The sequence below is a fragment of the Meleagris gallopavo genome, chromosome 6 (genome assembly GCF_000146605.3).
Source record: "Meleagris gallopavo isolate NT-WF06-2002-E0010 breed Aviagen turkey brand Nicholas breeding stock chromosome 6, Turkey_5.1, whole genome shotgun sequence".
NCBI classification, from domain to species: domain Eukaryota; kingdom Metazoa; phylum Chordata; class Aves; order Galliformes; family Phasianidae; genus Meleagris; species Meleagris gallopavo.
The window spans coordinates 37,307,422-37,332,498 of NC_015016.2; the positions used below are offsets into that span (position 1 = coordinate 37,307,422).

General features: G+C 40.8%; 1 long non-coding RNA gene across 3 annotated transcripts in view; it reads right to left on the reverse strand.

The window, feature by feature from the left end:
• Positions 1–9,290, reverse strand: part of LOC104911529 — a 40,314-nt gene extending 31,024 nt beyond the window's left edge. The window contains exons 1-2 of one of the 3 annotated variants that reach the window (XR_002116136.2): positions 8,901–8,976; positions 8,572–8,664 (exon numbers count right to left, since the gene is read on the reverse strand). This is a non-coding gene — a long non-coding RNA (uncharacterized LOC104911529). Of the gene's footprint in view, positions 1–8,571; positions 8,719–8,900; positions 8,977–9,209 lie in introns of those variants that run through there. The other 2 variants (XR_002116135.2, XR_793972.3) reach the window with 2 other exon arrangements.
• Positions 9,291–25,077: the final 15,787 nt, after the last annotated feature.

A 25,077-nucleotide genomic window follows, 5' to 3' on the forward strand; every position in this document is an offset into this window, starting at 1 on the left:
AAAAAAAAAACTTGTTGATAATCATAGCAGGTTAACATCAGAGTCAAAATTAGAAGTTTCTTGACCATACCAAGTTTTTTCTTCCCATTTCCCCCAGAAATAAGATCAAAGCTTATATAAATACTGTTATTTTGTTACAGACTTAGAAACCTGACAAAGACGAAGTTTAGTGTGCTGATTTTAACTTCTGCAAGTTACAGGAAGATTCCTCACACTTCTATAGCTCACTCGTTGAGTATTAAAGTATTGCTCTCCTCCATTTTCTCCATTAGCCTGCTTAAGAACTAGACACCTACGAGTCCTGGAGATCCACTTGACTTGTATCTACTCATCCTCTCCAAAAGTGCTTGCCATTTTTGGCTCCCTTCACCCTAGAGCGTGAGGATATGCACGCACATATACAAGGTGTGTTAAGAGGTTAAAAGGGTGAATTTGTGCTGGAAGCATCATGCAGATGATTGGAGTCTCAGTTTGGCACAAGAAGAAAGGCCTAGACATGCCAGAATTTGCAGAGACACATTCTTCATGTTGTTTAAACTGTACTTGGCTCTCAGATTCCTAGCAAAGACCACAGGACTCAAGCTCACCACATTCATACAGATAGCTGTCAAGCACATAAGCACATATACAGGTAATTCAGACCACATCTTAGGGCTTGATATCATGAGCATTTTGCCACATACATCCCACATTTCACTGGCTATGAATCTCCAGAACAGCACAGCCTCACTGCAGGCTTGCCTTCCTCTGATATGAAGGGGGAAAAAAAGCACATGCTAGTTCTCCACATTACCAAAGCACACATTAAAAATCTATTGGATTTCTAAAAGGAATTTTTTTTTCCACAGGAAAAGATGCTAAAATCCAATCCTGTAGCCTCAAGGGCATGAAAAGATTGCATAGTATTGTCAGGACAGGCTACCCACAAAGTTTGACTTTTCCCACCAATGCTTACAATCACTTTTCTTCTAAATGAAGCTGGCTAAGCTATCCATACCAACTGCTGAAGCTTGAAGAATGAGCTTGATGAACACCTGCAGCAAAATCCCTATCGCTTCTATGAAAACCACCCTGTTGAAAACAACAGTCTGTAAGGATACTTTGGCAGATGCTGGGACTCAGATTCAGTCAAATTCACAGCTCACCAACAGATTTTTCTCAGTGATCTGAAGAAGGTGCATTCTGTGCCTCAACTACCAATGTATGACATGGAAATAGTACTATCTTTTTACCAAAAGCATCCCTACTGGTATGCAGAGCTAGGCACACACCAGCAGAATTTAGAAGGGCTTCAAAATAACTGTACCAGCTTTGAGATAAACTACTTCAGAGGGTGGAAGATAGCCACATTAAGTGTTGTCCTGTGCCAGTGAGGACTGATGAGAAACAGGATCTAACATACAGGATCCCAGGTGGAGATCATAGAATGGCTTGGGTTGAAAGGAACCTTCAAGACTGTATAGTTTCTGCTTCCCTCCCATAGGCAGGGTTACCAACTATTAGATCAGGCTGCCCAGGGCCCCATACAACCTGTTCCAGTGCCTCATCGCTCTCGGAATAATTTCTTCCTAACATGTAGCCTAAATTTCCCCTCTTTTAGTTCAAACCCATTTTTCCTTGTCCCATAACCATCTGTCTCTGTAAAAGGCCAAGTGCCGGGTGCTACACTTGGATTGAGGCAATCCCAGGTATTTAAATAAACTGAAGAAAGACCTCCTTGAGAGCAGCCCTATGGAAAAGGACTTGGGGGTCCTGGTGGATGAGAAGCTGGACATGAGCCAGCAGTGTGTGCATGCAGCCCAGGAAGCCAACTGTGTTCTGGGCTGCATTAAAAAAGGGGTGGCCAGCAGGGAGAGGGAGGTGATTGTCCCCCTGTACTCAGCTCTTGTGAGGCTCCATCTGCAGTACTGCATCCAGGCCTGGGGCCCCCAGCACAGGAAGGACGTGGAGCTCTTGGAGCGGGAAAGGTTGTGCAAGTAGCTCAGACTGAAGAAAGAAATATGTCAGATGAGGTAAGGAAACAAGAACAGTAACACAGAAGGAGTACAACATCAAAGGCAAACATACTATCTATCATAACCTTTAATATAGCACACATTTGGAACTGAAAAAACACCTATAGCAGCACAGATCTTGAAGCAAGGTAGAACCAGGCCATGTAGACCTTCTGAACATCCAGTACATTCAGGCGCTTCATTCCCATCAGCTTTAATAGCACTTACACATCTAAGATTTAGTAACATTCTACCTCTTTGCACGAGTCTCTACTGAGGAACAAATGAGACCATTGTTTGCATATTTTTTCTGTCCAGAAGAGCATGTGAAGTATTGGGGGAAAAAAAAAAAGACAGCATTGCTCTATGTGTGGGAGATGCTAGCTCCAAAATTATGCTGTGTCTTAAACATACACTAGCTTCCAAAGATGTTATTTTTCAATCTGCAGCCCCACTCCCTATTGCAAACTATCACCTATTGCATGCTCCAGCCTGCACTAATCACCACCCTGCTCACAATATGTAATTTTACAAGAAATTGAGGTGGTTTCAGCATATTTCAAGGTATTAAAATCAGTTTAGTAAATATCAAACTCTGAAGTAAAGTAGATAATGGGCATTAATCACTCCAGTGAAGCCATTAGTCAATTGCACAGTGTTCATAGTTGTTCCTGTACTTACAGCATCAGCAAAGCCAGAATGAAGTAAGCGTTATCTGACTTGCTATAGCAAATCCAGCTGTTCCTTTGATGGAAACAAAAATTCCACCTTCTGTGATTATCCACTTTACTTTCACTAATCATACTGGTACAGAGACTTTAAAAACATTTTTATGGAATACTAAAATGGTAATGGCTCATCTGACCTACAGAGGCATAATTACTGCAAGTGTACTTGTAATGCAGATGATTCTGAACAGCAAGTTTCCACAAGCAAAAAGGAAAATAGCAAGTAGGCAGATGACTGTCACTGAATGCCTATCTTCTAAAATAGCGATCCTTCTAGAAAGTTCAACACTGTTGCCTAAAGGCCAAAAGGTTCGGGCATAGCCTGCTTTTTTATCTTTCCTCACATTTTCACTTGAGATTGTGTATTGTCAGAGGCTTTTTTTTTCTTCATTTTTTGTCCTTAATATCAGTTTTACAGTAAGCAAAATTAATTGTATAGACAATCATTAAATATACATTGCCTTCCACTCCAGAAAGTCAGATTCCAGTTTGTTGTTCATCACTATGGAAACAGTTTGCTATTTATTCATACTCAGTGCATAGGTTATCTAATTTGGTAGGGAAAAAAAAAACCTAAACAAGTTCAGATATATGTACTACATTATTATTCTATGGAACTATATATCTATAAATGGGATTCTGTAACTATATATGGGATTATTTAACTAGATATCTAATGGTACTCATTACAATCCCCTTGGATATTTTTTTCTGACATCTCAGAGAAAGTTTCCATGCCTGGAATAAAAAAAAAAAGTCAGGTTCTTAAAACTCCCCTTTCAAACCATCCTCGCTCTTGAAAGAACAGAAATGAATAAAAAGTTGGGGAAGCAGGGAAGGAGAAAAATATGTTTGTTGTTTTTCCTTTTAGAGTTCTGAAAATTAAAAAAAAGTAAAAGGTGGAAAACAGTCTACTTTTAGCAAAAGAAATGTTTTGCAAGTTTCAAGTTCTACTGAAGATTGGCTTGAGGGATTGTGAGGAACCCAGAAAAGTATTTCTCTCAAGCCACAGGTAATGACTGTTTTCATTTCTCTTAGTCACAATGTCCAGAAAAATTTTACCTTAAAAAGACTACAGCAACTATCTTAAGAATGAACTGCCTCTGCTACAGAGAGCTGCTGCTCCATTAATGCCCGTGTATCTACACTAGCACATGCCCAGTTTGGGAGTCAAATGGAATCATTCCTGATCCAGATGGTCAAAGATAAAAACAGGACAACAGCAACATGCCTTTGTCCCTGCCAAGTGGCTACAAGTTGGAGGTGCTTCCCTCCTCCTGTCAGGTGAATTCAGAACTGATGAGACAGAGACTGCCATTTTGCAGGTAGGTGCTGAAAAAAAAACACATGGAATCTCTGCCTCTTTACAAGGCTCCTGCACTTCACATGGGCTGACTGCTGCAAAGCCCTAAGCAATACAGCCACCTACCTTGGGTTCATGGCTTTCTGGACACAGTAGCACAGAAGTTTGGTAGCAGCTGCACAGCAAACCATGCTGGGCCACACTACACAGCTATTTTCAGTCTCATTGTTTCTCATTCAGACTCATGAGGAGAGACTGGAAACAGGAGCTACTTCAGTTGACCCCACTGACAAAGAAAATCATTAAAAACAAAATTCTCAAAAACAAGATCTAACATATCTGACTGCCACAGTTCACTCTGTGTTTCATACCCTCTCCTCCAACCACCACTGCTTCCAGAAAACTCACAGTCCTGAGCTTTTCCTTAAGCCATATTTTGAAAACTTTTATCTCATGCACAGCAATGGTTAAGAAGATCCCACCCTGTTATTGTCTTTCTCAGGCACAAACAGCCATCCCCATATAACCACACCAGGCAGACTAGAATTCTCCTCACTGGATGGGATGATTGATTCACATCTGAAACACTATATCTTGCCAGATTATTTTGGTACTTCTACTCCTCTCTCAAACAAGACTCAAAAGCTGACAATAAGAATAGACAAGTGGACAAAAAATGAAAAAGAAAATGGACAAATAACAAACATGTTTGAAGCCTAAATTGAAAAAAGTTTTATTTCCAGTTCTTGCCTAGCCATAGCCTTAGAAGATGTACTTGCCTGAACCAATCTGTCCATTGTCAATGAACAACTGGAGTCAGCAAACACTTAATAGTCTTCTTTTGAGTCATGGTGTACATTCCAGGTTTTTTGCAGCCAGCAGCTCAAGTTCTTTAGAATGATTTGTTTTTCTCTGTTGTATGAAGAGCATGATGACAGGCAGAGCAAGAAAGCTGTACTATAGTTAATGTTGTGCAAGCACTGGAATGATTAGAAAACTGTTCTGAGTAAACACATCAATTTCTCCAAATGTATTTATTCAGTTGGTAGACTCTAAACAGCTGTCCAGACTACCAGAACTACAGAACACTAGATCTGCAAAATGTTCATTTAACTCCATTAGAAAGTAAAAAATAAGGCTGAATACTACAGGATCAGATGGGAAGCCTTGTATGAAGAGCAAAATTCCTAGAGGCTGCTTATTCAAGACTTCGGTGGTGATTCAAGCAGGCTGAAAGCAGCTTGTTCCTTCCAAAAGATGCAGAAGGATACACCGTGAGAAAGATTTCTTCATTGTTCCCAGTGCAGTGGATGTATAATTCCAAAGGTATCAGTAGTCTTTCTTACTTGCAGTATTGGTCTCTTCTGCTTAGAGGATACAATGAAGAGACAAGTTAGCAAATATCAACAAATCTGTATCATACAGAGGGATCCCCATCACAAGGGGGAAGGATGCAGTTAACATATATGAAAGTTAACTGCACATTTTTCTTTTGCAATGGAGATTCTTGATTCCATTTCAATTGTTTAGCAAGATAAAACAAGGTAAACAATTAAGTAAGATAAAAAACGAACATCTTCCCTCCCCTCAACATATTGATGTTTCAGCTTTGTTTAGAAGATAATTTAATTTGTCACTGACTGACAAGTAGATGGTATCTAAATAACCACACACAGGCTTTGCTCTAAAGCTCAGAGAAGATTCCAGAAGAAACACCAAACTGTAACTTGCCATAAGTAAACTAAACTGTTTTTGAACATCAGAGTGTATTTAGTATTCATTCACTGTGTCAGTGTAATATCAGTGAATGTTCATAGTGAATCTCTGCCATACAAGAAAAGACACTGCCTATGTAGAGTTTGGATTCCAGAGATCTGGATGCAGTTTTGATGCACTATTGGCCTTGCTCACACATGCAAATGCTCAATAGAGCCGCTGACTTTTTGAGATGTTACATATTTATATCATGCATTATTAATACCAGAGACACAATGCAATTTCCAGTTAAGTCAACAAGAACATTCTTGTTGTTCTAGCAAGCCTGCTGTTAGCTAGCTCTTAGAAAAAAAAAAGGAAGAAAAAAAGAAAAAAGGTTTCCATTCTTGCATGCCTAGGAATAAATGTTCCATCAATCCAGATTACGCATCAGTTTTGTAACATCACTCTGCCTGACATTTGCTGCCACAACAGGCAACCTGCTCCATTTTCTTCTTAGAAGAATGTATCTTGCTTGGTAGCCTATTCATCTAATCTGTCAAACAGAGAAGGAGTCGCCACGCTTGTCAAATTCATGCAAGAAGCATGTTGAGGTAACTAACTCAATACTGCAATCCACACCACCTTAACAGTTACCCTCTAGCTACCCTCCAGACAACAGACAAAATTGTGGTCACCAGACAGACAGGACTCTGACAACCAAATTTAACCTGATCCACTTTAAGCCAATGCCACAATAAGAAGAGAACAAGCAAGAATTATTTTAAAATTACATCCCTGAGAAGCTAGTTATGATCCAGTTTCTAGCTTCCATCTCCTTTTGAATGGACAGCACAAGTATTATTTTATATTAGCCTACAGCATCTGAAAACTTGAATTCACATAAAATATAAAAACAGAATGAGAATGGATTGAGTGATTGCAAGAAAGTCTCTGTTGTTTGTTCACACTGCAGAACTGCTGAGAAAATGTTGACCTTAGCTTTTGATGTGGCCATAACAGAGAATCTACTCTGATGTGAGCTTTAATTACACAGTAGTAGAATCCAACAGAGTCCTTTTCATACCTTAGCCCATATATTTTTTTCTTACCCAGCAGGGACATTTAATAGATTAGACTATTAAACATTGCTCTGTCTCATCATAAATCATTGAGACAATACATGCAATTTAGATAGCCTGAAATGACCTGTTTTTTAATATCCACAATCTAACATACCTGTTCGGTTTGACTTATTATTGCTGTCAATATTAGATGGCATATTAGAATCTAAATGGCACATCAGGCCAAGTCCTTGAAAAACACCCTTGTCTCTTTCCCAGACCTCCTGACCTCATTTTCCTAGGGTCCATCTACCAAAGGACCTCTACAGAGTATTAAATTTTTAATGTTTCCCACATTTTTGTATTAGAAGCATAATACTCTACTGAAAAATCCATCAGGAGAAAACTGAAGGCTGCCATAGATGGAGAGGTAGTGACAAGAACTAGAAATAAGGTCTAGAAAGGAACTGAATTGAATCTGGGGACACATCTCTTTAGAATTCATTTAAAAGAGTTAGGACTTCTTTGTATTGTAAAAGGAATATTGATTCCCTCATTCCTCATCTCAACAGAACTTACATTTCAGGTCTCTCCAAAAAAACTGCACTTACAGAAACACAGAAGGTCAGCAGATTTCATTTTACTGTCAATCACTCAACAGTAGCACTCCCCACTCCACTACCAGTTTGTTTCAGTGACTTAAACTCAGTCATATCTATGGAGAGCTGGCTGTCCAACAGCTCATATCAGGACAAATAAATCCATGTCTTATTCTTCTTCTAAAACTTCTGTTCTTCTTGGATGTTGCTAATTGTATAGCAGCTTTTTAAGTCCTCCATGCGCACCAATATGTTACAATATGGCTTAGAGTCAGATTGACTCTACAGCACTGTACAAGGAACCGTTAGCACTTTTGAAACATGATCTCATTCTGCTTTTTTCTTATTGCTCAATCAGTTCCTCATCTCATGCTTTCTCCTACACTGAATGAAAAAAGCCTCTTGTGAGGGGCTTTGCCACAGACTTTTTGAAACATTATGTCTAAATAAAACTTTGCTTTAAAAGATGTAGATCACACTAAAACTAAACAGAAAAGGGATTAGGAGACCAACTGCCTGTACATGACTCATTTTCTGCCATATATGTAAATGATGCCTTGTGAAAGGCACAAAGACAGAGATCAAGAAGTCTTTGATAAGATGGGTGCTGCTACTTAATGATTAATAACAAGTGAACACCACCACTCTGAAAAGTCATCGTTCGTGCAGATCAGATGCTGGCTCCCAGCAGACCCTCCTGTCTAAGCCATTAAGACTCTCCCTCCTACCACCATTAGTCATGCTGAGTATTAACATTATTCATTATTACTCATAGTTTACTCTCTGAATAACCCATTAATTTCAGTGAGACTTCTGCAGTAGGAGGTAGCAGATAATCTACGTGTTTGTATATGTATATGTATATAATTAAAGGCTATCAAATTAGAAGACTGACTTTCCCTTGCTGACTAAGCTGATCTGTAAAACTCCAGCCCCAGAGCTGAAGGCATTCATGGCTGTAACTGAAGACATGCTAAGTCAAGCTTTCAAAAGTACCCATAGCAGAATCAGTTTTAACAGCATTTTTCATGAGGATGCTACAAAGTTACACAGCCTTTCACCTCCAGGCTCTACTGTCTGTAATAAATTTCAAAGCCAGTATCCTCAGAACTCCCTAACAGCTTGCTGCTAACAAAGTTAGCTAGGAGGTATTGAAGAAAACACACCAAAACGAAGACAGGATAGTACCTCAGGGGCCACTTCTCCAGATGTACTTGCTCTTCTAAGGATCCCACTGACATTCAGAACATTTCTCCTCTGTAGGTCTTCCTTCTTTAGGAACTGGGAAGAGAAGTAAGCCAGTTAGCCACGCATTGTGGGATCAGACTGTACTTTACCCCCCTCTATAGGCACCCTGTGATAAGAACCATTCGAAGGACGGGGGCAAAATCTTAAAGGACCAAAGCACTCATGAAAGCACCTCAATCGTCCAAGTCCTAATTAACTTCAGTGATGGTTTTATTTTTCAAAAAGAAAGATAATTCTCTGAATGATTTTAGTGTGTTTTCAAACTTCACCTGTTGCAATGCTAATTCCTTAATTACACTTTTAAAGAGACCAATTCTTGTGATAGTTTTCTGCAGAAGCAGATAGGGACAGCAGGCAGTGAGGAAACTGAAAGGGTACTGGCTGAAAACATGACAATGAGTCACAAAAGCATGACTGTTGTCTGCTCCCTGGTCATTTCCTTCATGTATTTAAAGGAATTTCACTGGGGATGAGAATTATGACTTTTTTTGTGCTATCCTCATATCTTTCTCTCACTTCCCTCCCCCAGATGAAGATTGTGAGCACAGCTATAGTCACCCCCCATCCTGTTTTCTCACCACTGCTCCCTGTTTGAGCCAGCTGGAGCAGACAGTGCCTCTGAGAAGCCAAGCTCATAATCCCATCAAGGGAGGGTGATAGCAATCTGAAAAAAGCAGGCAAGGCGGGACACTTTCTAAATACTACCACCCACAGGAAAAATTGTACTCAGCTGCTTACAGACTTGCAAGCCTGTCTGTGCTTCTGGCTGGGACAAGGAGAAGAAAAACAAATACAGGGTCAGGCTGTGCTGTTTAGCTCTAGCCCTTTTGAGAACTAGAGCGTGTCTTTCCTTGATCTATTGAACTTGCTCAGTCTCATGCACTGGATGCATTGACTCATAGGAGTGGTTCCTAGCTTTTGTTTGTTCAAAGATGGGGCTGAACTTCACTTTCAAACAGAGAGCAGCAGGCTGACATGACAGCTGAGGATGGCTCGGTGGGTCTCAAAGAGACTGCAGAATTTTGACATCAGATCCCACCTGCTGAGTTCACCAAAGCTCGAATTCTAGGTGCAGCTGATCTCCACAGGACACTCTCCTACCCACATCCCACTGCACCAGAAGACTTTTCACACCACAAACCCAGCTGTAGCAGGGGAGTGATTAGGAGGAGGCATGCAGAACGATACAATTGCTGCCTTCTTCCTCAAATTGTAAACGTGAACCATCCCCTGCAGCTGAGGATAATTTTAGCCACCAGAATCTTTTAAGAAATAACAAACAGCCATGTACTTCCCTGAGAACTGGCATTGCATTTTGTTCTGCTGCAGACAAATACTGAAGCCATGGAAGGAAAAAAACATTTATCTCCCACACAGTGACGCCAGAGCAGAGGCAAGCACTGTGTAATCCAAAACAATTAATAAAATGATCCTACTATTAACTGAGCTTGGAAATACTTCCTTTACTTCAGATAGGCTTCTCTTTAACATAGTAGGAGGGGTGGGGTTCTTCTCAGATTGGTAAATATTGTCAGAGTTACAGTACACCTAAGGTGTGTTTCTAGATGGGGGCCAATACCAACATGAATTGCAATTGCATACAAACCTTCCACCTTCACTTCCAAGAACTCAGTGATAATCTCATAGAGATTGACCGAGGCTGACATAATTTAGCTTAAAAAGTATTTGCTCGAGGACATTTGCAAATAACTAGCATAAGAACAGAGTCATAAGACAAAGCCAAGAACTTCCACACTTCTGAAGCTCAAGTCTTTATTGTTACTACTATCATTAAGAATTCTATAGATTCTGTTGTATCACCCCAACTCAACCAGAAATTTCTGAACTAGTCTATTTCACTGTTTAAGGAAACAGAGGGAACAGTTATTTACCCATCACATAAGAACATAGTGAAGACATATTAGGTAACATCTGTCTCCCAAGCCACAAATAATTGCATAACTACCAAAAAGTTTTATGACTTACTTTTTTTTTTTTTCAGAAAGTCTCATCATATAATTTGTCCTAAGCAAATATAACCACAGCAGCTCTCGTGGGCATAATGAGTTGTGTTCTTTTAAAATATGCATTTCATAGAGGATCTAATAAACAGGTGCTTTTTCATAGAGTCAGTCACAGAGCCATAGGATGGCACGGGTTGGAAGGGACCTTGAAGACTGAGTTCCCACCCCACTGCCATGGGCAGGGCTGCCACTCACTAGATCAGACTCCCAGGATCCCATCCAGGGGACACTTCCAGGGATGGGGCACCCACTGTTTCTCTGGGCAACATGTTCCAACACCTCATCACCCTTTGATTAAATAATTTCTTTCTGTTTATATGCTCTCTTCAAGTACTGGAAGGCTGCAATGAAGTCTCCCCTGAGATTTCTCTTCTTTAAGCTAAACAAACCCCACTTTCTCAACTTTTCTCCATAGGAGAGGAGCTCCAGTACTCTGATCATCTTCTAGTCACACACCAACAGCTCCACATCCTTCCTGTACTGCAGGCCCCAGGCCTGGAGGCCATACTTCAGATTGTGCCTCATGAGGGCAGAGTAGAGGGGGACAATCACCTCCTACTCCCTGCTGGCCCAAGATACAGTTGGCCTTTTGGGATGCAAAGTGCATGCTGCTGGCTCATGCTCAGCCTTTCATCTACCAGAACCCCCAAATCTGTCTCCACAGGATTGCTTTCAGGGGTTCTTCTCCCAGTCTATACTCATATTTGGGATTGTCCCAACCCAAGTACAACACTATGCACTTGACCTTGTTAAATCTCTCATGCACCCACTTTTCAAGCCTGTCCAGACCCCTTTGCATTGCATCCCTTCCTTCTATTTTGTCAACTGCACCACTCAGCTTGGTGTCATCAGCAAACTTGCTAAGGGTACTTTCAGTGCCTCTGTCTGTGTTGTTCATAAAGTTGAAGGGCACTGGTCCCAAGACAGACTCCTAATGGACACTAGTCATAACTGGCTTCCATCTGGACATAAAACCATTGACAAATATCCACTTTTTAGTGAAGTAAAAGAAAAATAATTGTTTAAAATAATATCAATGATATAATATATCATGAGATATGCTAGGTCAATCCTTTTCCCGCTTACTGGTAAACAAATGGCAAAGCTTCCATCGACTTTAATGGCAGATCAACGGGACCCTGAGGCAATAAATTTTAAGTTACTGATATTCACAGGAGTTTCCCTGTGAGCACAAATGTCATACAATAACCACTGGGCAAGAATAAAATTGTGACATTATTACTAGTGCAGAATAATGGTTCATGATCTTTGCACTGTGCCCTATAGTGCAAATGTCACTACATTTATTAAGATATTTCCTTTTCTTTGAGTTTGAGGGTATGGATCACAGCAGGAAATATTTTTATTTTTACAGTGACCTTTGCAAAGCTTGCAAAGCTAGATTATGTTGTGGTAATGGGACAACCCAAAGGTCACAAAACATTATTCTGCCCTAGTAACTATTAGAAATGTGATGGGAGTTAGAAAAGGTATTTGTCCCCAGGGCTGGTTTTTCTAGTCTTCCACCTCTAGAGACCTGGGTTCAATATTGGCCACGCCAGTTATATGCTGGAGGCTATTTATAGCCTTCGTTAACATTTCATCAGCTAACTGGGGGCTATACTTCCTGACTTGATGAAGTTCGCTTTCTCCTTAGACACTACTGAATCATCCAGACAGTAAACTTCATAATAAGTCTGACTTGGAGGGAGTGAGAGCTAATGTCCAAATGCAAAGCCAAGTTCTGTCATTCCCTTAGGAAGAGATGATGTGAAACTACAGAGTCAGTTTGATAACTGTCCTATCCTGGATAACGCTGCTAGGTGAAAACTCCTTACACAGTGTTGCATGGCTTGTTGGCAGTGGTCTATACTTGTCATGTTCCATGGTGCTTGTTCAAATGTTAGATTACACTGATTTAAGCACAGTACTACTGTGTTAGTCCTTACTTGTCAAAAATTATGGAAAACTAAAACATATTGCATAGAAAGCAATGCAACTCTAAACCAGCAAGAGTGCTAGTGTGTGAAGTGTATAGAACAGTAACAGCAGCCAATAGGTATAAATGACTGCAAAAATGTGTATTTTCAGTACTATGTTATTTGAGGGCACCAGATGCAAAATCACAACTGAAACAAACATAAAATCCAAGGCTGAAAACCACATGTTTGACAAATGCAGAAGAGATGGGATGCAAAAATCAGATGCATAAACTACTGCATCCTCTGTTGAGTTTAAACTGTCCTGTTGATGCATGCATAAGCAACACAACATGAAATAGTTGCAGCAGAAAGATCATGACTCCTGGGGTTGACACACGAGTTAGAAAAGCAATTGCCTTGCTTTGCTTCAGAACGTCCCGTTCTGGTAATGCCACAACATGTCACTTTGAAACCAAAATGGCATTGAGAAGAATTATACAAACATTGGCATGCGGTTAACCCTGCTGGGACTTGTTACCGTGATGTAACAACTTGTTTTTTTCCTTAGTGTTTTGCATGCCAGGATTATATGTGTATGATTTTTAAAACATCTTTAGCCTAAGAGTCTTTATTATATTTGCTTTTTACTGGTAAAACTTAATTTAATAGAATATGTAGAGTATTAATAGATATAAAATAGCATTAATAGAACACCACCTTTCAGGTCACAGAAACAGTGAGTGCACTACTTGGTTGTCTTCACAAGAATCTGATGTTGAAAACATCTTAGATATTTTATTATGATAGAAGCAGAGAAGAAATGCATTAGGATAAATGAATCGGTAATGATTTCACGATTTTAGAAAACAAGAACATATTTTGGGGCTAGATTTTTAGCAAGCTTCAAGGTTACCTGCAGGATTACATCTGGTTTTTATTATTCTGTACTAATAAGTATATATATGATAAAATTTTCAAGGGGATCTACCACCAGAAGAGACTTTTTTATTATGTTCATACGTGACAAAATGAGCAAAGAGATTTCATGACACAAACCTGCCCTCTGCTGGCAAAACAAGAAAATAGTAAATACAATCAAGTATCCCGTTTTGAAAAACTTGTCTTTGATATTTTTTTGGCTTTGCTATACACAAGCACTGCTTCTTGACTTCATACGTTCTCTTTCCTTTGATATCAGTGAACTCCTTTTTCATATTCTGAATAACTCAATGAATAATGCCCAAATATTTACCAAAGGAACATTATTGATCCTGCGTAGACCCAAGCCTAAAATGTAAAAATGCAAATGCTGGTACAGTTGAGAATCTGCAGGAAGCACTGGCCTGATAAAACTACCTGTGCCTTCCTTTCCCCATGAATGTCACCACTAGCTGTATGCATGTATCCACACAAACAGACATCAACATGTATTAACTAAATACCCTTAAGTCTGCCACGAAACTCTCACTTGTCATTTGAATAGAATAACCTTGCTAAAACTCAGTCTTATTCAAATAAAAGTCCAAATAAAAGAGTGACCAGTCCTTGCCCTGTGACATTTTGAAATTAAGCAATGTTACATGTACTATTTGCAGGTACTGCTTGCTTACTATGAAAAAAAAAAAAACCCTTCTTTCAGAAGCCATCTGCCTTCACCTTAGAGCTAACATATAGCACTTACTTAAAATTATTAATAATAAAATAATAATAAAAATTTATAACTATAGGTAGTGCAACTTGTCCCATGAAAACTTCAACCTGGGCATGTTGCTAGCAGAAGTTATTAACAGCATGAGCTCAAAGAGACATTTGTGCCAAGAGATGAACTCTAGGCTAACTTCTATTGTGGCTCCTGATCCTTCTGGGACTTTCTGCCAGTAAATAATTGTTTCCAGGTGTTCCTTCAAAAGGTAGAGTTGAAAGAATTTAGCAGCAAAACATAAGGTTATCACTGTGCATTTCTCAGAATCTGCAAATATGTCTTCAACAATGTATAGATATTTTCTCATAAATTTGTTCCCCCAACATGGTACTCCTATAGGGTAGGTGGGACTAAGGAGATCAAGCAAGCCTTTAGTCACCTCCACAATTTCACAGAATATTTAGCCTCTGCAAACTCTCTCAGCACAGCTAGCTCTCTTCTCCGGGAAGCACTTGCTGTTGTGCCATTATTTAGCCATGCTTTTACACATTCTGGCACCAGCCTTCCTCATAGACAGAGGCTGGCCTCCTCTGGAGCTCTACACGCTGCATAGAGCTGCAAGACAGTTCAGTCCACAGCACCCCTGGCAGCTCAGTAAAGTACAGAGCCATCACCTTGCTGGGAGCAACAGATCTGTATTTTACTCTTTTGTGAGCCAGGGGGCCCTGGATGCTGCTGATCTCCTTCCTTTGCCAACTGGAGCTGATGTCTATCACGAAGAACAAAATGAACAACCTAGCTGATCATTTCGCCTTTGTGAAAATCAAAGCCTTCCAGCTGCTGTGCTCAGCTGTGCTCTGATTTCAATAGCAGCTGAGAATCAATGTTCATGTAAGCACTGATGACCCCAGGATACTGTTAGCCTTCTTTCTTGAAAGGTGTTGTAGTTTGACTCTAGTAAGCAGCTGAGCACAATACAGATGCTTGCTAACCCTCCACCAGCAGGGTTAGGGAGAGGACCGGAAGGGCAAAAGTGAGAAAAACAATGTGTTGAGAGTAAGACAGTTTAATACATAAAAGAGGTGGGAAAAGTTAAAACAAAACAAAGAAAAACTAGTGATAAAACAAGCACTTTCTTACCATAAGCAGGCCATGGTCCAGCTAGTCATGAAACAGCAGCAGCCTTGGCAAAATTTTACACCCACCCTTCCCTTGCAGTTTATATTGTGGAGTAGGATGTTACTTGGTATGGAATATCCATCTGGTCAATCTGGGTCAGCTGTCCTAGTAGCATTCCCCTCCAGGCCCTCGTTCATCTTCAGCAAGCCCTGCAGTGCTGCAGGTGCCATACTTCTCTTGCTCTTCTGTTTGTTGGCAGGCAGACAGCTCCAACCCATGCTCCTGGCTGTGGGGAGATGCTCTGGGAGGCCCAGGCAGCCACCCCATCTTCTCCACCACAAGAGAGAGAGTGGCAGGTCTAGGGCACCCCCGCATGGAGACAGAGGACAGAAGAGCCTGAATCATAGAATCACAGAATGTCCTGAATTAGAAGGGATCTATAAGAATCACTGAGTCCAACCCCTGGTTTACACAGGACCACCCAAAAACCAGACCATACATCTGAGAGCAGTGTCCAAATGCTTCTTGAATTCCGGCAATTTGGGGCCACGACCACTGCCCTGGGGAGCCTTTTCCATGCCCATCACCTTCTGGTGAAGAACGTTTCCCTAACACCCAGCCTGACTCTCCTCTGTCACAGCTCCCTGCCATTCCTCAGGCCATGAGGCCTCCCCTCAGCTCCTCTGCTCTGAGCTGAACAAACCAAGGGACCTCAGCTGCTCCTCATGCGTCTTTCCCTCTAGAACCTTCCCCATCTTAATAGCCTTCTTGAAGCTCAGAGGAGGGCAGTTGTGGTGTGTTACAGCTTGGACATTTGCAGCTCATGTCCCTAATTTTATATCCTGCTCCACTTCTGATATCTGGCTGAGCAAGGATAGGCGGTGAGGGAAGTCAGTGTGTGTTGGCTTCTGCCTCCCACTGGGCTGCCTTTGCTGGCAGAACACTAGCACTAGGAGGGAACCAAAGGGGAGGGCCACTTCTGCTGGACAGCCTCCATCTCTCAGGTCGCAGTGCTGAGGGCTCATGGGAGCCTTTGCCCGGCAGGCCGAGGCTTTGCCAATACCTTGTGTATATATAATCAGTGTACTTAGCATGGAAGAAATAGAATCCAGTAAGTACAGAGTGTAACAAATGCATTTTTACATTCTCGTATTCTTGAGCAATGAAACTGACAGTTCCTTTCAGTTATGGGGCCCTAGCTTACGAGCACTATTTGCCTCAGGAAGTTGAGAAGACACCAATCCAGCTGGATCTCAAAATGCCCTCACTTATGGGCTGGTGATGGCTCTTGCAGGTGGAAGCCTTATGCCATGTAAGGACCAACAAGAAGCAGGAATGGCAGACTGGAGAATGCGTTAGGTCAAGCCAACAGATCTGAAGAATGGGAGCAGGGTGACAGCATAGGGGTGACCAAGCTCTACTCCTAGGTACTTTCATGCACATCTTCTGGCATACCACATCTATTTTCTAGTCAGAATACCATCCCTTTCCTCCTTTACCCTGTTTAGCTCTTCCTTTCTGCACAGCTCAGCCTAGTTTGCATTTCAACTTAGCAACTCTTTCCTCATTTTTGCATCTCTCTCTCTCCAACCTCCGCTCTGCAGACTGGCAGGTAAGCAGAGCCAGGGAGGAGCAGCACAATTTATAACATCTGAAGAAAATGTTTAGAATATAATGTTTAAAATAAGGCAAAGTAGGTTTCTGAACCTTCATGTTGATTATAGAAGAACATGGTAGAAAAAAAAATAAAACAGTTTGCCTTTTCACTGACTGCAGAGATGCTGCATTTTTTGTCTGGATTTCAATGGAAATCAAAGTACTTAAGGCTAAAAAGCCCATGCCAAGTCCTTTGAGTACCACACTTTTTCTTCTCCTAATCTATTTTGATTTTCTCTTTTTAGGTCTATACATTTAAATGATCTGTATCAAGGAACTAAGTTTGGATTTTTCTTTTTGCTAATGTTATGACATTCTTGCTTTCATACTTGCTTTGGTCATAAAGTAACAATTCGCTTCCCTGCCACTAACGCTCCCAAGAGTTTTGTCATGAATTATATCCGCAAAAGGATGGCTATAATTTTAGATAATCAACATTCCTTTGATCAAAGGACTGGCACAGATCCCCCTGAATTTTGTATGTCACGGTTGAACTTATTTGCACAAGCAGGTATTTTTCTGGGCTTATAGCAGTCTGGAAACACTGCAGTCACAGCAGATTTTCGCTTTGCCATTTTCAAATGATAATGTGTCAAAACCCTCCTGGGTCTGTCCTGCTCACTTAGTTCTGATCACTGTGCCCTTTTTTTTCCCTGGAAGTTTTCTTCTTTTTGACCCATCAAGACATACTAATTTAACTAATTTAATTTCAGAGACAGATGAAGTGCAGCTGACAAATTGGGGTAGAGGGAGGAGGAAATCTGCCTTCTCATTCCTGCAAAATATCAACCTGAATTGGCTACTGATTTTTTTGCTGCACAATTAGAGCTTCACAGCACCGCAAGGGCCATAACTCAGAGACAGCACTGACCACAGCCGGGAGCACCTGTCCATAGCAGTTCTCATGGGCACCACCACAACAGAAATACTAAGTGTACATTTTCCAGCTAATGCCAAAATACTTGCAGAATGCAAAGCACATCTTAAGCTGTAAAAGCCCGAGGGTTATCCTCATATCATATCATATCACATCAGAGAAACCGAACAAAACAACTCCGCAACCCAACAGATCGGTGACTAAAACACAGCCGCAAATAGCCACAGCAGGAAGAGGATTTTGTCTGCGGTTTCCCTCCTTCGTTGGCAGCCAGGTGCGGAGCTTTGGAAACCTTTCCAATCAGCCTCTGCTCGTCAGCGCTCACTCGCACAAGAGGGCACTGCAGCCACACGCATCAGGGAAGCGCCTCAACGCTGTTTTCCTGCAGAGCCGGGCTTTGAGAGTCCTCATCTTCTCATCCAGGCTGGCAGCGAGTGCAGCAATCTGTGCTGACGCGTAGTGCTGGTACACCTTGCACAGCTGAATTGCTCCGAGGTAAAATATGCATTGCAGAGTTCGTTCCTGTTAGAAACTTGGATAAAATTTGACAGTTGTGGTTTACCTGCGTGCATGCCCAGGGAGCTGAAATCAGGGAGGCTATCACAACCTTTTTAATAAATAAACAAATAGATAAATCCAGTTCATGCTGATTAAAGGAAAAAAAGAAAATGAGAAACAACCAAAAAACAGCCAGTGCTTGTAGGAATGTGAATATTTTGATTATAGTGGCAAACAAAAGCCTCCTGACTATTCACAAGACTATTGATCTTAATCTGAAGGGCATTAAAACTTTATCTATGTGTCTGTCCACTTGTCAGCCTTCAGGTGCGTTTCTGCTTTCCCCATGAATGCCTTGTCTTCAGAATCACAGCATTTGCAATTCCCATTAATTCAGACAGGAGTAGAAATCATGGTACTGTATTCACAGTGTACCCATATACCACAGGCCATCACTAACACCAAATACCTGCCTGATTTACCTGACTTTAGGCTCCCCACCTAAAATTTTCAATTGTATTTATAATAATGGATGTAAAATATAAAAATGTGAGATGCTATGTCCTGTCCCAGTGCACCAAAGTAATTGAGGTATGCAGCTCAAGGAACGAAGTAAGAGAAGCCTGTTACCTGCAAATACACTCTGAGATGACTCAAGTACATGGCGCACAGGAAGGCTATTTAGCAAAGAGTATGGAATGTGGGGGGGAAAAAAAAAATCTGTATATCAAAATCATATTTATCTGTTACTTATGAGGCCGCTCCTGGTAAAAAACAAGTAATAAGACAATAAGCAAATCCCTTCTTGCATTTTTCATTTGTCACTGATGGTTAATAAAAATGGCTTGAAAACAATGAATCTCAAGAACACACTTCCTGCCCATCCCTGGTGGGGCATCTGCAACCAAACTAGTGCAACACTGTGCTGCAGAACTTAAAGGGGCTCCTATGGGAAATGAGTTTCACTTATGGGATTAAACCACATCAAGGAAGCGTTAAGCACAACAGTTCAGTAACAGCTGGAGAAATCCTTAATGCTGATTGCTGGAAGCTCTCAGGAGAAATATCAATCTATAAACTAGCCTATACTCTGCCATTAGCTGCTTGAGAGATAACGTGCTGGACAAGATGGATTCTTGGCCTAATGCCACATTCCTATGATCTACCTTGACACAACAGAACCCATAACATTACTAATCCTGAGCGATGATGAGACAAACCAAACCAGGTCTTCAGGCTGCTTCCTTACCAACTGTATCCAAATACTAGCACCATTATAGTACAAAACTTCCTAGTATTTTCCTGCTCTGAACACCTTTCTTTTATTTCCACTTTTTATTTCTCTACCTCACCCTTTCCACTTACTACACCATTAAAAAATTCTGGCTTAAATAATGCTGTTCTATGCAATGCTCCAAGAACACTCCGATTAAAAATAAAAAAAGAAAGAAAAAGAAAGCCAAAAACCTACAACCTAAGCAGCTGGCATTGATTGAAGTTTGCCAGATCACAGAACACCTAATAAATTCATATGATTGACTTGCTTTTCTGTAATGGTAAGATTATTAGAAGGCCAACTACTCTAATCATAGATCTCAGCCTTCCTATTTTCTATTCTTTCTTAATTTGCAGTTATGTTATCTTGTTTCCTGTTGTTCCTGTGAAGCAGAATTGGACTACATCAGGCACAGTGAGTGTTACAGCATACTGCAGCTATAATCAGGATGCATGATACCATCATTAATGCCATATAAAAAATAATAATTAAAAACTGTCAAAACTAAGGAAAAAAATGTTTAGAAATCAATTCTGTAGATAATAAAAGGGAGATATGAGTTATTTGTAAAGTTGAAACTTTTAGAGTTCAAATATATGTATCTCCTTTTTACCCTTCAAAAGACTCCAAGTGACAATTATTTGCCATAGTACTTGATAGACCAATGTCCCTGTTCCTGAAACAGCAGATAATGGTTAATAGCTTGCCACAGTGTGATAGCAATGCCATGGAAGCACCATGAGCTTTCTGAGATGTTTATTCTAACAGAAATAATACATCAGAGACATGAAATCAGATCAGCTGTTTGGTTTTTGTTTTGTTTGTTTTTCAGATTCACGCAGCTGAAATGTGAACAATCTTCAGACTTCCTACAATTCATCTTCCATATGACCAGATACAGACATCAGTTCCTCCTTCCATAAATTTTCTGTTGTGAATGAAGAACCACTTTGATGAATTCAGTGCTGGCATTACAGAACAGAAGCCTTTCCTATCCATGAACTGCTGCTGCAACAGTACATGTAAGGTATGAAGAGCTGTTTGGGTACAACCTTGTCTAATATTTGCTATTCATAAAGACAAAACAACTACAGTAAATTAATTCTACCAAGATTCTTTGCAATAACAACAAGAGCACTACAGGTGCATTTGCAAAGCCAAAGGGCATAGCACTAAAATAGAATAATCTCCTGTGACATACAAAAGCAGTGTCTGATTTGCTTCTATCATCCAAAGACATTTGCTTGTAGCCGTGTGCTATCTAAATCTAAGGTGTTAATGTACTAACCTGACTTCAGAAATCTCAAGAGTAGCTCACCCCAGGCAAAAGATATGCATCTTTTTGGGGGGCTATAACACATATACACATGAAATCTCTGGAATAAGGCAGCATCTAAGAGGGGAAAACCTTCTCCTTTTCTAAGCCATTTCTTTTCTCATTAGAATTGAAAGAAAAATAATCATCTTGTTCTTCCCCTGACAATTCCTCTCTCATTCACCCACACCTCCTGAAACAAAAAACAAACAAACAAACAAACAACAAAAACCAGTCAACACAAAAATCCCAAGTCCCCTCAAAACAATGAGCTCTCAGGACCAGCATTGCATTGGTCTATATGTCTGTGTTTAAATCCATTTTAAAGAGCAACAATTTTATGTGACTAATCCCACGGCCTAGTTCAACATATTCTACTCAGATTAATTTCAGTGACTAATTTCAATAGGGATACATGAGTAAATGGCATTCAGTGAGACTCCTTATAATAGCAAAGGCTATTCAGTGTGCAGATGGCAACACCTGGCCCTTTGTGACAGTGTCTATTTTGCCTAGCCAGAAGGCACCCTGGCTTTGGAAAATCTCCAGTTCTAACCAGTATCCTACTTCTATAGGGAAAGTTCCCCAACCTGTGTCTTCATAGTATTTATATCCTTCTTCTACCCAAACCTCCCTATTTTTGCCTTTTCCAGATTGGATAGGAAAGACTGTGGGCTGTGTGCTTTTGCTTGCTTAGGAAAATGTTAGCTGGTCCCTAACCATTACTACACTGATTGAGGTATACCTGAAGTGTTACATTTGCAATCAGAAGTGCTCAAATTGCAAGCCCAGAAAACAGAGAAGCTGTAGTATTTATATATATGTGTATATACATATATATATGAATATAAATATAGATCTATATATATATCCCAGATATTTGTACAAACTGGGAGAAGAACCCCTTGAGAGCAGCCCTGCAGTGACTTGGGGATCCTGGTGGACAAGAAGCTGGACATGAGCCATCAGTGTATGCTTGCAGCCCAGAAGGCCAACTGTGTTCTGGGCTGCATTAAAAAAGGGGTGGCCAGCAGGGAGAGGGAGGTGATTGTCTCCCTCTACTCAGCTCTTGTGAGGCCCCATCTTGAATACTGAGTCCAGGTCTGGGGCTCCCAGCACAAGAACGACGTGGATCTCTTGGTGTGAGTCCAGAGGAGGGCCACTAAGATGATCAGAGGGCTGGAGCACCTCTCCTATGAGGAAAGGCTGAGGGAACTGGACTTGTTTAGCTTGGAGAAGAGAAGGCTTCAGGAAGACCTCATTGTGGCCTTCCAATATTTGAAGGAAACATATAAACAGGAGGGGTACGACTGTTTACAAGGGTGGATAGTGACAAGGGGGAATGATTTTAAACTGAGACAGGGGAGGTTTAGGTTAGATATTAGGAGGAAGTTTTTCACACAGAGGGTGGTGACACACTGGAACAGGTTGCCCAAGAAAGTTGTGGATGCCCCATCCTTGGAAGCATTCAAGGCCAGGCTTGATGTGACTGTGGGCAGCCTGGTCTGGTGGTTGACGACTCTGCACACAGCAGGGGGGTTGAAACTAAATGATCATTGTGATCCTTTTCAGCCCAGGCCACTCTATGATTCTATGATATGATTCTATAGAGAAGCTGGAAGCTGAGGCTACCTGCTTATAAAAGACCTGAAACCTTCTAGATCAGCTAGAACTGTTCATAAGGATGTCCCATGTTAAGTGACACTGTAGATCTTGCCACAAGTTAAAAAAAGCTACACAATTTAGAAATCGGTATCAACAGGTTATAGAGCAGAATTTATGAAGCAAGCAAGATCATCCTCAGCAGTAAGAAATGCTGTATACAGATGTAGTGACTCCTGATGGATCTGGAAGCTCAAGCATTGAAAGAAATGTGTTCAGAACAGACATACACAAATAGTACTTAACAGAAACCAAGACCCTGCTCTAGCAAAGAGGATCCGTATACAAAGCCTTCATGCTTCCTCCTGGTGTAATTCTATGTTGTGCTTTGTTCTTCAGAATTGGACCCCTTTTTGTGGAAACAACAAGAGAAAAGATCTGATTTGGTATTTAAATGGTAGAGCTCAAGGGCCTGTCCTCAGGAACTGCTGACCACTTGATTTTTGCTGCAGTCAGTTCTTTTTTTCAACACTCTGTACCCAGCACCCTCTGCAGACCCAGGCTCTGCCTTAGGGACTGATGTCAAATATTTTTATCAGAAACACAGGCAGAGAAGGTACCTGACCTACTCAGAACCACATTTGAGAAAGTCATGAATGGCCTTCAGAATAGAGCAGGTCAATGAAAAGGCAGGAAAAGGCAGCAGACCTCCAGGACTGCACTAGAAATGAAGTGAACATTTCTCATTTGGAATAAGGACGTACAGAAGTGTCTTAATATTACACGGAAAGCATGGTGGAAAACTGACACAAGAACCAGAGAGTCTGCTCCTATTGACCTGTTTCAGTGGAACTTTTGACTTAAAGACCCTTCCAATCACTAGCAAAGAACCCTGGATACTATTTGTTCACGAGCACAACCGTACAGCAGGAAGTTAAATACATTTTTAACATTATGAGGTGATAAAATCTAAATCTTAGCCATAAAAATAATAATAATAATAATAAAGTTGTACGAAACATTCATTTGGTCTCAAACATTTTTGGTACTTTTGAAAAAAGCACAGAGTGAAGACCTATTGCCTGGGACCCAGCCCACTTAATCCCAACAGCACAGTCATTCTCAGACATGATATCAGGATGTTTCAGTTCCACAGCTCATAATTTTGTAGCAAATCCTACAGGAGGCTACTACATTTTTGTAGGAATTTCAGTGGCCTTTTCAGAAAAGATAATATGACAGGTTAAATAAATAAATAAATAAAACCCAGTTGCATCTGGCATCTTTTATTCCAGCTTTAACTTTTTTCCCCACAGAAATGTAAAGTAGTGGTTTGAATAAAGTTTTCTTCGTACTAGTTTTCTATATAATATAGCATAATACATGGAGTGTGTGAGTACAATGATTTATAAACTTTACAGCATTCCACAAGCTATCTGTGCAGTGGAGAAATATAAATTCAAGGTGTATTTGCGTGTTCAAAATAATAATAGCACTCAGAATTCATCGTATATCAAACACACATCGTGACACTGATAATTCTGAGAATGAGGATTGAGCATGACTTCCCGGCAATTACCAATACCTCTCCTCTAAAATGGAAATATGGTGCTCATAGCCATAATTTCATAAAATGAAAAGCCTGGTTTTGTAGAACTGGACATTGGATTAAAAAAAGGTGCTGGAAGCACCTGGCATTAAACATCAAGTTTCCATTAAGTTATTTTGCTTGACCAAAGCTCTTCAGTACACATCCTGAAAATTAACATTCCTTCAGCAGGTTTTGTTTGATGGGTATCATCTTCAAACTGCTCTGCAGCTGACCTTCCTCAGTTGGATTGGTCTTCACTCAGAGGTTGGTGACACATTGGAACAGGTTGCCCAAGCAGGTTGTGAATGCCCCATACCTGGAGGCATTCAAGGCCAGGCTGGATTTGACTCTGGGCAGCCTGGTCTAGTGGCTGGCAATCCTGCACATAATAGGGGGGTTCAAACTACATGATCTTTGTGATCCTTTTCAACTCAGGGCATTCTATTATTCTACAATAATTCTTTACTCAGTACCTTTCTGGTGCCCTTTCTCTCGCCAGTGCTCAATAATCACAATGTCTGATGTCCCAAGAGAATATGTTAATGCTGTTACAGGCATCTGAGTTTTCTCTTTCCCATGCACATCAATAGTAATCAGGACTTTAGTTTTCTGCTCCTGAAACATTCCACTGATATAAAACCTTTCAATTCAGTCCATGTCCTTGTGCAATCTTGTGCTCAGAGAAGCTGCACCATACTTGCTTATCAGACTCAGTCATGACTGCAGAAATATCCTTGGGAATATCAACCCCCAGATTAGAGAGCATTCATGCAAGACCCTACTGCCAAGCAATGCAAGGGCCAGCAACATCTACCACTGCATTCACAAAGTTAGCATCTCAGCATGAGCTCTTGAAGTGGTGCTGAGCCTTAGCACCACTCCAGCCTTAGAACAACTGAGGCAGGTCTTCTGTAAGGCTCGAGG